Source organism: Heteronotia binoei, chromosome 21 (genome assembly GCF_032191835.1).
Source record: "Heteronotia binoei isolate CCM8104 ecotype False Entrance Well chromosome 21, APGP_CSIRO_Hbin_v1, whole genome shotgun sequence".
Classification (NCBI taxonomy): domain Eukaryota; kingdom Metazoa; phylum Chordata; class Lepidosauria; order Squamata; family Gekkonidae; genus Heteronotia; species Heteronotia binoei.
In genome coordinates, this window is record NC_083243.1 from 21,215,131 (window position 1) to 21,227,812 (window position 12,682).

At 47.8% G+C, this 12,682-nt stretch overlaps 1 protein-coding gene across 1 annotated transcript in view; it reads right to left on the reverse strand.

Moving 5' to 3' along the window:
• LOC132589023 (zinc finger and SCAN domain-containing protein 21-like) overlaps window positions 1-12,682 on the reverse strand; it is a 49,418-nt gene that overhangs the window by 20,361 nt on the left and 16,375 nt on the right. The gene's annotated exons all lie outside the window — the stretch shown is intronic.

The window sequence follows — 12,682 nt, forward strand, 5'->3', positions numbered from 1 at the left end:
GCCCACAAGGTTAGAATCATAGAGTTGGAAGGGACCTCCAGCGTCATCTAGTTGAACCCCTGCACAATGCAGGAAACTTACAAATACATCCCTCTAAACTCACAGGATCTTCATTGCTGTCAGATGGCTAACTAGCCTCTGTTTAAAAACCTCCAAGGAAGGAGAGCCCACCACCTCCCGAGGAAGACTGTTCCACTGAGGAACCGCTCTAATGGTCAGGAAGTTCTTCCTAATGTTGATCCGGAAACTCTTTTGATTTAATTTCAACCTATTGGTTCGGTCCTAGCTTCTGGGGTCAGAGAAAACAATTCCACACCATCCTCTATAGGACAGCCCTTCAAGTACTTGAAGATGGTGATCATATCACCTCTCAGCCACCTCCTCTCCAGGCTAAACATGCCCAGCTCCTTCAACCTTTTTTTTATAGGGCTTGGTCTCCAGAGCATTGTTTAATCAAAACAATACATGTTTATAATAATAATAATAATAATAATAACTTTTTATTTGTATCCCGCCCTCCCCGCAAGCAGGCTCAGGGTGGCTCACAACATGTAAATACAGTATACAATAAAACCATGTGCAATCAATTATAAATTCATATACAATTTCAGTTATAAAATCATCCTTAAAATCATTAAAATTACATTAGACTTAAGATTATGGTTCTGTAATTAAGATCTTTCATAAAATCCAGTGATTAAAACATAAAACATAGAACATATCCAGCAGGACTTTCTTGGCTCGGTATTATGTGAAGGCTGTTTTAAAGAGGTGGGTCTTACAGGCCCTGCGGAATTGATCTAAGCATCGCAGGGCCCGTACCTCCTCCGGGAGTTGGTTCCACAGTAGGGGGGCCGCTATAGAGAAGGCCCGATCCCGGGTGGACTTCAATCTGGCCTCCCTTGGCCCAGGGATATTCAGCTGGTTCTTTCCAGCTGACCTCAGTGCTCTCTGGGGTTCATGCGGGGAGAGACGGTCCCTCAAGTAGACAGGTCCTCGGCCATATAGGGCTTTAAAGGTAATAACCAGCACCTTGTAACGAACTCGGTACGCCACCGGCAGCCAGTGCAGTCCACGCAGCCCCGGCTGTATTTATAAGAACAAAGCACAAAGGAAAATACAGTCTAAGGAATAATGCTTCACGTCCACTGAACGTTTGAACTGAGGTCCTATACAATATGACTGGGATCCTTTTGTTACAAATTTACTATTTTCCAGGTAGGGTTGCCAAGTCCAATTTTAGAAATATATGGGGACTTTGGGGGTGGAGCCAGGAGACCTTGGGGATGGAGCCAGGAGACATTGGGGTGGAGCTTTGATCAAGGCTGTGGCAAGCATAATTGAACTCCAAAGGGAGTTCTGGCCATCACATTTAAAAGGGACAGCACACCTTTTCAATGCCTTCCTTCCATAGGAAATAATGAAGAATATTTCTTTTGGGGCTCATAAAATTGGACCCCCTGGTCCAATTGTTTTGAAACTTGGGGGATATTTTGGGGAGAGGCACTGGATGCGGTACTGAAAATTTGGGGCCTCTACCTCAAAAAAACAGCCCCACCCCAAGCCCCAGATACTCGTGGATCCATTCTCTATTATTTTCTATGGGAATACATCTCCATAGGGAATAATAAAGTTCCCAGCAGACATTTCCCTCCCCTCCCCCCGCTTTCTGACAACCCTGAAGCGGAGGGAGGGTCTCCAAACCAGGAAATCCCTTGCCCCCACCTGGGGATTGGCAACCCTATTTCCAGGGCTTTTTTGTAGAAAAAGCCCTGCAGGGATTTATTTGCATATTAGGCCACATATCCCTAACACTAAACCAGCTGGAACTGCGTTTCTGTGCTTTCTGGCTCAAAAAAAGGCCTTGCTATTTTCAGCCTATTTCGGGAAGCTCTTCTATACAGTTCCCCTCAGTCAGAAAAACTCTTTTCATCTCTGCCATTAAGCTGTCACCTTCTTTCTTCTGCTTACACCTTAATTGTCATTCCCTGCCCCCCAACTCATGTTTTTTCAAGTCTCCTTTCAACTTCCCGACTGCTCTCATTGGTTGTGCTTGGAGAGAGGTAGAACCTAGGCTGTCCGTCACAAGAAGCATCTTAACATTCCCCAGCAGCACTGAAATGTCAAACTTCATCGGCCAAATGTCTTTTTTGTTTAAGTTATGGGATTCTTTTCTGTTAGGGTTGCCAATCCCCAGGTTGGGGCAGGGGATCCCCCGGTTTGGAGGCCCTCCCCTCGCTTCAGGGTCATCAGAAAGCAGGGGGGGGGGGGAATGTCTGCTGGGTACTCATGATTCCCTATGGAGACTTATTCCCATAGAAAATAATGAAGAATTGATCCGTGGGTATCTGGGGCTCTGAGGGCCGTTTTTTGAGGTAGAGGCACCACATTTTCAGTATAGCATCCAGTGGCTCTCTCCAAAATACTCCCTAAGTTTCAAAAAGGTTGGACCAGGGGGTCCAATTCTATGAGCCCCCAAAGAAGGTGCCCCTATCCTTCATTATATCCTATGGAAGGAAGGCATTTTAAAAGTGTGCAGTCCCTTGAAATGTGATGGCCAAAACTCCCTTTGGAGTTCAATTATGCGTGTCACACCCTTGCTCCTGGCTCCACCCCAATGTCTCCTGGCTCCACCCCAAAGTCTCCTGGCTCCACCCCCAAAGTCCCCAGATATTTCTTGGATTGGACTTGGCAACCCTATTTTCTGTGCACTCTTCGAATGTGAATTTTGACGGCAGAGTGCTCCAGGCCTTTACAATGGTCAGGCTGACTGGCCCCATTCTCATTATATTTATCGGTTGTTGTTGTTTTAATTACAGCCTTCTGTTCTGCCTAGACAGGCCTCTGAGGCAGCTCACTAAAAAACAATTAAAACAACTCTAACATATTTAAATCCAGCAAAGGTTGCGCAAAACAAGAGAAACAGCTAATTGGACATGCATTGCCAAAGGCTTTAAAAAAAATTTTTTTTTTTTGAGTATTCAACTGATGCTTAAATATCTGAGAACCAGCGTAATCATAGTGGTTAAAGCGGGGATATCGAACTCATTTATTATGAGGGGCCGGATCTGACATACGAGACCTTGTTGGGCCGGGTTATGTTGGGTTGGGCTGAGCCATGTCGGGCCAGGCCATGGATGTACCTATTTAAGTTTAGGTAGCAGAGATATAAATTTTATAAAGAACACAGACAAACACAAATATATATAACTTAGGAGCCCCATGGCGCAGAGTGGTAAAGTTGCAGTACTGCAGTCAAACTCTCTACTCACAACCTGAGTTCGATCCCAGAGGAAGCTGGGTTCAGGTAGCTGGCTCAAGGTTGACTCAGCCTTCCATCCTTACGAGGTCGGTAAAATGAGTGCCCAGCTTGTTGGCAGGAAAATGTAGATGACTGGGGAAGGCAATGGCAAACCACCCCGTAAAAAAGTCTGCCGTGAAAACGTTGTGATGTGACGTCACCCCAGAGTCGGAAACGACTGGTGCTTGCACAGGGAACTACCGTTATCTTTTTATATATAACTTAAAACATGCTTAAAATGTTAGCATTCATTGGTCTTAGTGCTTTCTCTGTATTTCTCCCATGGGATCCAGGGAACTGGGCAAAGGAAGCTCTGGTTCTTTCCTTCCTTCCCCAGGGGACCGGGAGGGGCAGGAGCCTCAGCCAATAGAAGGAAGAGAGGCTGGGCTCAGTAGCTCTGCTGTGCAATTGAGAGAGCCTGGCAAAGCAAGTTATCCCCCCTTCCTCCCCAAGGGAGGAGCCTCAGCCAATGGAGAAAATAGAGGCTTTGTTCTGTAGCTCCTGTGCAATTGAGCAAGCCTGGCAAAGCAAGGTGTTATGCAGAAGGGAGCACGAGAGAGGGAGAAGGAAGCAGATGACAGCCGGTTGCTTGGAGGCCTGATAGGAACCCTCTGGGGGCCTGATTCGGCCCCTGAACTACATGTTTGACACCTCTGGGTTAAAGTTTTGAACTAGGATCTGATAGACTTGGACCCAAGTCTCCACTGATGAAGGATGCCAGCCCCCAGGTGGGACCACCTGAGGATCCATTCCTTGAAATTACAGCTCATATTCCTCTTGGCAGAGTTCAGGATATTATCCAATACCTGCTATTGGAGTTTGCTTTTAGTGAATTTACTGCAACAGGATTTTGCAGAGACAGTGACTGCAGGCCTCTAATATAACAAGGAGGCCTTCAGAGCACAAGTGCTAACACATCCTAACACAAAGCAGAGAGAGAAACAACAAGAGGTTGGCTGAAAACATTCAATAAACCCCAGTAAAGAAAACATCCAGTAAACTCCAAATGCTAGAGCAGGGGGTGGCCAAACATGCTTCATGTGAGCCACATAGAATAAACGTCAGATGTTTCAGAGCCACAAGACAGGAAGGAAGGAAGGAAGGAAGGAAGGAAGGAAGGAAGGAAGGAAGGAAGGAAGGAAGGAAGGAAGGAAGGAAGGAAGGAGCCACATGTGGCTCTTTTACACATATTGTGTGGCTCTCGAAGCCACCACTGCCCCGTTGGTCTGCTTGGAGAAGGCATTTGCCTCTTTAAATCACTTCTCCAAGCCAAGCAAGCCAGTGGCTTGGAAAATGCATTTATAGTTGCTTTCTTTCCACCTCCACCTCCATCCATCTCCTATTTCCTTCCTTCCTTCCTTCCTTCCTTCCTTCCTTCCTTCCTTCCTTCCTTCCTTCCTTCCTTCCTGTCTTGCAGCTCTCAAACGTCTGATGTTTATTCCGTGGCTCTTACGTTAAGCGAGTTTGGTCACCCCTGGTCTGAGACTTTTCATTTTGGGAGGAAAAAGAAAACTCAGGAGGACATGATGAGGAACTCTTAGAATTCTAAACTCACAAACTCGCAGAAGAGTTTATCAACTTATACATAACCCCCTTTCTTATATCATTACGGACTGCCTTAAGAGGCTCCTCACTTCTTTACGAACACTGGAAAGTTCAGTTTTACTCATTTTACTTCGTTTATATCTCACCTTTCTCCCCAGAAGGGACTCAAAGCGGCTTTCATCGTTCTCCCATCCTCTATTTCCCCCTCAGAAAAACCACCCTGTGCTGTAGGCTAGGATAAGAGAATGTGACTGGCCCAAGCCCATCCCACAAGCTTCTATGGCACAAGTGAGATTAGAACCTGGGTCTTCTTGATTTAAGAGCCCTGTGGCGCAGAGTGTTAAAGCTGCAGTACTGCAGTCCTAAGCTCTGCTCACGACCTGAGTTGGATCCCCAGCGGAAGCTGGGGTTTCAGTTAGCCGGCTCCAGGTTGACTAGCCTTCCATCCTTCTGAGGTCAGTAAAATGAGTACCCAGCTTGCTGGGGGGAAAGGGTAGATGACTGGGGAGGGCAACAGCAAACCACCCTGTAGAAGAGTCTGCCGTGAAAACATTGTGAAAGCAAAGTCACCCCAGAGTCAGAAACGACCGGTGCTTGCACAGGGGATCTTTCCTTTTCCTTCCAGATTTTAGTCCCACTACTTTAACCCCAATGCCATGCTGGCTCTTTAGGAATGAACCCTGAGGAATTAGACCAGCGGTCCATGGTAGCTAAGCGGAACCACTATGTAGAAGAAGAGAAGAGACTGGATTTATACCCCGTCCTTCATTCAGAGTCTCAGAGCAATTTACAATCTCCTTTCCCTTCCCTTCTCCACAACAGACACCCTGTAGATGGGGCTGAGAGAGCTCTCCAATAACTACTCTTGAGAGAATAGCTCTGTGAGAGTTATGACTGACCCAGCAGTTGTACTTGGAAGAGTCAAACCAGGTTCTCCCAGATAAGAATCCACATTTAACCACTACACCCAGGGCTTTTTGGGGGGCAGGAACTCCTTTGCCTATTAGACCTGAAAATCTCTCTGAATGCCTGTATGAACCATAGTGAAAAGGAGAGGACTTTATGAGACAGAAGAAAAAGATATTGGATTTACATTGGATTTATCCATTCCAAATCTGAGTCTCAGAGCGGCTCACAATCTCCTTTATCTTCCTCCCCTCCAACAAACACCCTGTGAGGTATGTGGGGCTGAGAGAGCTCTCCCAGAAGCTGCCCTTTCAAGGACAACTCTGCAAGAGCTATGGCTGACCCAAGGCCTTCCCAGCAGCTGCAGGTGGAGGAGTGGGGAATCAAACCTGTTTCTCCCAGATAAGAGTCCGTGTTCTTCACCATTACACCAAACTGGCTCTTGTAAATGGTTGTCGGTTGGGTCTTCAGATTGCTCTGGCAGAGCCTTTCTTAGATGGACCAAAAATCCTTTTCCCTTGTTCAGAATCCCTTGCGCTACAAACCACCAGAGAGTCATTTGCATTCCTTCCGCGGACGGGTCCCCCATTCAGGCGATGCTGCCCTGCCAGTTGGAGATGATTTGCCATTTTACTGCAGTATGTCTCATAGAAAGACAAAGCTCCGGCTCACAGAAACCATCTGGAGAATGTCGCTAGGGATAAGTTATGGCTACCTGCGTTCCCACCGCCTCCTCCTTTGATGTACGTCTTGGATGCTGCAGGTTGTAAATTAGGAAACTTTCTTAGGAGCAGGCAGCAGTAAAGGCCCGAAGAAGGCAAAGAGACATCACTCATACAGACAAGAATCCGCATTGCAGGGTTCCCCTAGCCCTCTCGATGGACTGGGCAAGGAAACCATGGAGCAAAACTCCTTGCTGGGTAGAGGGACACACAAATGGAGTGCCTCGTATGTGGTGCGTGAGGGCACGTGGCTCAGTAATACAGCCTCTGCTTGGCATGCAGAAGGTCCCAGGTTCAGTCCCCGGCATCTCCAGTGAATAGGGTTGCCAAGTCCAATTCAAGAAATATCTGGGGACTTTGGGGGTGGAGCCTGGAGACTTTGGGCTGGAGCCAGGAGGCATTGGGGGTGGAGCCAGAAGCAAGGTTGTGACAAGCATCATTGAACTCCAAAGGGAGTTCTGGCCATCACATTTCAAGGGACCGCACACTTTTTAAATGCCTTCCATCCATTTGGAAATAATGGATAGGGGCACCTTCTTTGAGGGTTCAGAGAATTGGACTCCCTGGTCCAATCCTTTTGAAACCTGGAGGGTGTTTTGCAGAGAGGCACTGGCACAGGGCTTTTAGTACTACTGGAAGCTCCAGGAGGATTGGCTACATCAGGGGTGTGTGGCCTAACATGCAAAGGAGTTCCTGCTACAGAAAAAGCCCTGGATGAGAGAACACCATGGAAGCCCAGTGCCATGGAAGAAGAAGAAGAAGAAGAAGAAGAAGAAGAAGAAGAAGAAGAAGAAGAAGAAGAAGAAGAAGAAGAAGATGATGATGATGATGATGATGATATTGGATTTATATCCCGCCCTCCACTCCAAAGAGTCTCACAGCGGCTCACAATCTCCTTTACCTTCCTCCCCCACAACAGACACCCTGTGAGGCGGGTGGGGCTGAGAGAGCTCTCCCAGAAGCTGCCCTTTGAAGGACAACTCCTGTGAGAGGTATGGCTGACCCAAGGCCATTCCAGCAGGTGCAAGTGGAGGAGTGGGGAATCAAACCCGGTTCTCCCAGATAAGAGTCCGCACACTTAACCACTACACCAAACTGGCTCTCCATGGAGGTGGGAATACCTTGCCTCCGGGCCCCACCCCCCACTGCCAATCAGCTGGCCAGTGGTGTGGTCACTTCTGGAGTTCACAGGAAGTGATGTCAACATGCCAGTGATGTCCAGGTGATATTCTGGTATTGCGTCAAAAACTTTATGGTAGAAGCAATTTTCTTACCCAAATACCAGAGCATTGCTGCAACGTCACAATGTGACGGCATCATTTCCATTGCACGCCAGAAGTGATGTAGCCACATCACTGGAGACATCACCTTAGCCTCCCTTTCCTGGTAAATCCCCTTATTTCCCACCAGTTGCCAGGAGGGGCCTGGAAACTCTAGTCACAATACAAAGGCAGGCAATGGCAAATCGCCTCTTAATGTCTCTTGCCTTGAGAGAGCCAGTTTGGTGTACTGGTTTAGTGTGTGCACTCCTATCTGGGAGGATCATGTCTGATTCCCCACTCCTCTGCTTGCAGCTGTTGGAATGGCCTTGGGTCGGCCATAGCTCTCGCAGGAGTTGTCCTTGAAAGGGCAGCTGCTGTGAGAGCCCTCTCAGCCCCACCCACCTCACAGGGTGTCTGTTGTGGGGGAGGAAGGGAAAGGAGATTGTAGGCCGCTCTGAGACTCTGTCCTTGAAAGGGCAGCTGCTGGGAGAGCCCTCTCCAGCCCCACCCACCTCACAGGGTGTCTGTTGTGGGGGAGGAAGGGAAAGGAGATTGTGAGCCGCTCTGAGACTCTGTCCTTGAAAGGGCAGCTGCTGTGAGAGCCCTCTCAGCCCCACCCACCTCACAGGGTGTCTGTTGTGGGGGAAGAATGTATTTATTTATTTATTTCATTCGATTTATATCCCGCCCTACCCCACCGAAGCGGGCTCAGGGCAGCTTACAACATAAAACTCTAACAATAAATCAGCTTAAAATACATTAATAATTAATACAATAAAATACATAAAAAACATTTATCAATATACCATGCTACATCTTCCCTAAAAGTCGGTTCTTCAAGTATTCCAGTGTTCAGATGTTCATGAATTTGGATATTCAGATATCGGTCAGTTGTATGCCAGTCGGAAGAGGGTTGTCTTACAGGCCCTGAGGAACTGTCCGAGATTCCGCAGGGCCCTCACCTCCTCCAGGAGCTGGTTCCACCAACAGGGGGCTGCAATCGAAAAGGCCCTGTCCCTAGTTGTTTTCAGACGGGCCTCCTTTGGCCCAGGGATTTGTGGAGGAGGGATAAGGAGGTTCTGAGACCCCGATCTCAGCACTCTCTGGGGGATATGTGGGGAGAGACGGTCCCTAAGGTAGGCAAGTCCTAGACCATAAAGGGCTTTAAAGGTCATAACCAGCACCTTGTACCGAACTCGGTATGCTATAGGCGATTGTAAGCCGCTCTGATTTAGAGAGGGGGGTGGGGTATAAATATGCAGTCTTCTTCCTCCTCCTCCTCTTCTTCTTCCTCCTCCTCCTCTTCTTCTTCTTCTTGCAAACCGTATGGTCAACTGCAACTCCATGGCACTTTCCACCAGAGGCAGTTAGGTAACCACAACTGGACTTGGTAGGAGCCCGCCAAGCTCCTGTGCTCTTCTTCTGACGACTCATTCAACCAAGAGAGCCAGTTTGGTATAGTGGTTAAGTGTGCAGACAAGAATGAACAGGGGGTTTTTTGTAGCAGGAACTCCTCTGCAGATTAGGCCACACACCCCTGATGTAGCCAATCCTCCAAGCTTACAGGGCTCTTAGTACAGGGCCTAATGGAAGCTCCAGGAGGACTGGCTACATTGGGGGGGGCGTGACCTAACAGACAAAGGAGTTCCTGCTACAAAAAAAAAAAAAAGCCCTGAGAATGAATATTAGTAAGTTTGTGTTCTGAGTATTCTGAGTGTGTTTAAAATGTTAAGTTGAGTTACAGGACACTTTTCATGGGGGCCTTCCTTATCTCCCACCACCTGGAGGCTGGCAGCTCTAGGGGGAAGAGAACACAACTCATCCTCTTTCCAGAGCATTTGGTGGTGAAAAGTTCTCTAGTGGGAGTGACAGCAGCAGTTCCCCCTGAATTATGCATTCGCCCTCATTCCCTGCTCCAGACCTTCTCCGGGCGAATATGAAAAAGCAGAAGGAAAACTGGTACCCAGCTAATTTGCAGAAGTACATTAGACTCTCTGGAGGTTGCCTAACAATTAGTGTCACTCGCTCTTCCAGGCTGTCCTTTTCCCCTCCTGGCTCCCAGCAGGAAAATCACAAGCTGCAGCATCTGTCTGGGGGTGTTTTTGGCAGCTACATGACCCAGTTATAATACGGGAGGTATTTTCAGCATTAAGAACCCAGCTCATCAGCGGCTCTTCTTGATTCTGGCCGCCTGCACCTCTCTCTCCCGCTCGGTCTCTAACATAACCCTGCTATTTCTGCCAGGGCAGAGGGAAAGAAGAAGGAAGAGTTGGTGCAGAGCACTTGAGCGGGAGTCCTGTACCATTTCATGCCCATTATACTTGCTGGTGGTGGAAAGTGCCATCAAGGAAGAGCTGGCTTATGGTGATCCCATTGAATTTTCGGGTACATTCAGAGGCGGTTTGCCATTGCCTGCCACTGTGTAGCAATCTTGGTGTCCCTTGGAGGTCTCCCACTCAAATACCAACCAGAACTGACTCTACTTAGCAGGGCTTTTTCGGTAGAAAAAGCCCAGCAGGAATGCATTGCGTATTAGGCCACACCCACTGACATCAAAATTGTTTCACACAGACCTTTTTTGTAGAAGAAGCCTAGCAGGAACTCATCTCCATATTAGACCCCACCCCCTGACATCACCATTGTTTCGCACGGGGCTTTTTTGTTGAAAAAGTCCAGAAGGAACTCATTTGCATATCAGACCCCACCCCGACATCACCATTGTTTCACACAGGGCTTTTTTGTCGAAAAAGTCCAGCAGGAACTCATTTGCATATCAGACCCCACCCCCTGACATCAGCATTGTTTCACACTGAGCTTTTTTTGTAGAAGAAGCCCAGCAGGAACTCATTTGCATATCAGACCCCACCCCGACATCGCCATTGTTTCACACAGGGCTTTTTTGTCGAAAAAGTCCAGCAGGAATTCATTTGCATATCAGACCCCACCCACCTGACATCACCATTGTTTCACATGCGGCTTTTTTTGTAAGAAAAAGTCCAGCAGGAACTCATTTGCATATTAGACACCACCCCCTGACATCACCATTGTTTCACACTGGGCTTTTTTGTAGAAGCAGCCCAGCAGGAATTCATTTGTATATAAAACCCAACCCCCTGACATCTCCATTGTTTCACAAGGGACTTTTTTGTAGAAAAAGCCCAGCAGTGACTCATTTGCATATTAGGCCACACCCCTTGACACCAAGCCAGCTGGGACTGCATTCCTGTGCATTCCTAAAAGCCCTGCTGCTTAGCTTCCAGGATCTGATGAGATTGGGCTAGTCTGGCCTATCCAAGACTGGGCCCATTATACTTTCCAGCAAGACATCACAATAGGTCATAGAGTCTGCCTTCCAAAGCAGCCATTTGCTCCAAGTGAACTGTTCTAAGCAGGGCTTGGTTTGCGGGAAAAGCCCAGCAGGAACTCATTTACATATTAGGCCACACCTCCTGACATCACCATTGTTTCACATAGGGTTCTTTTGTAGAAAAAGCCCAGCAGGGACTCATTTTCACATTAGGCCACACCCCCTGATGCCAAGCTAGCCGGAACTGTGTTCCTGTGCGTTCCTGCTCAATAAAAGCTATGATTCTAAGTAGTCTAGGAATCAGTTGTAATTAGGGTTGCCAAGTCCAATTCAAGAAATATCTGGGGACTTTGGGGGTGGAGCCAGGAGACTTTGGGGGTGGAGCCAGGAGACATTGGGGCAGAGCCAGGCGCAAGGGTGTGATAAGCAGAATTGAACTCCAAGGGAGCTCTGGCCATCACATTTAAAGGGACAGCACACCTTTTAAAATGCCTTCGTTCCATAGAAAATAATGAAAGATAGGGGCACCTTCTTTTGGGGCTCGTAGAATTGGATCCCCTGGTCCAATCCTTTTGAAACTGGGGGATATTTTGGGGAGAGACACTAGATGCTATACTGAAAATTTGGCGCCTCTACCTCAAAAAACAGCCCCCCCCAGAGCCCCCGATACCCGCAGATTAATTCCCCATCATTCCCTATGGGAATTGTTCATGGAGGTGCATAATGGCTGTGGGGGAGGGGCTTCCCCCGCCAGCCAGCTGGCTGGGGGAGGGGGGAAGCCTGTAAAACCGGGGGATCCCCCGCTGGGACCTGGGGATTGGGAAACCTAGTTGTAATCCCAACTGATCCCCAGCAGCCACCTGGAGACTGGCAACCCTCCCACCAGCATATTTCCAACTTGGTCACCCTGCCTCCATTTTGTTATATCATGGGCAGTTGTGAATTTGTCGACATTCCCTTATGGTATAGTATAGTTATTTTAAGATGATCCCTTAAGATAAAAAGCCTTTGCTTGACTTTCACTTTTCTCTGGTGGTGTCCCTTGCTGGCTGCGGCTGGTTAGAACATGAACATATGAAGCTGCCTTCTACTGGATCAGACCCTCAGTCCATCAAAGTCAGTCTTGTCTACTCAGACTGGCAGCGGCTCTCCAGGGTCTCCAGCTGAGGTTTTTCATGCCTACTTGCCTGGACCCTTTTTTAGTGGAGATGTCAGGGATTGAACCTGGGACCTTCTGCTTCCCAAGCAGATGCTCTGCCACTGAGCCACCGTCCTTCCCAAATTTGGGCTTGCTTATGTTCTAGGGTTGCCAGCTCTGGGTTCACTGACACTGAAAAGATATCAGCAATTGTTGGAGCAAATGTGATAAGAACTGAGTATCAATGTGAAGAGTAAAGCAAAATAGTGGCCCAAAACTATAGCTTGGAGAAAGCAGCAATGCAAAACAGGAACACAGACCGGTTATGCCTGAAAGCTACTTGGAATTTGTGCTTAAGTATCCTCCGCAAACATTGTGCAAATCTGGATGTTTCCATATATTTTTGCTACCAGTAAAAGAATTGGATTTACAATGTTTTTTGGAGAAAGCATTCTTTATTGAACTCTTAAGAATAGATAATTGGATAAGAGGCATATTGTG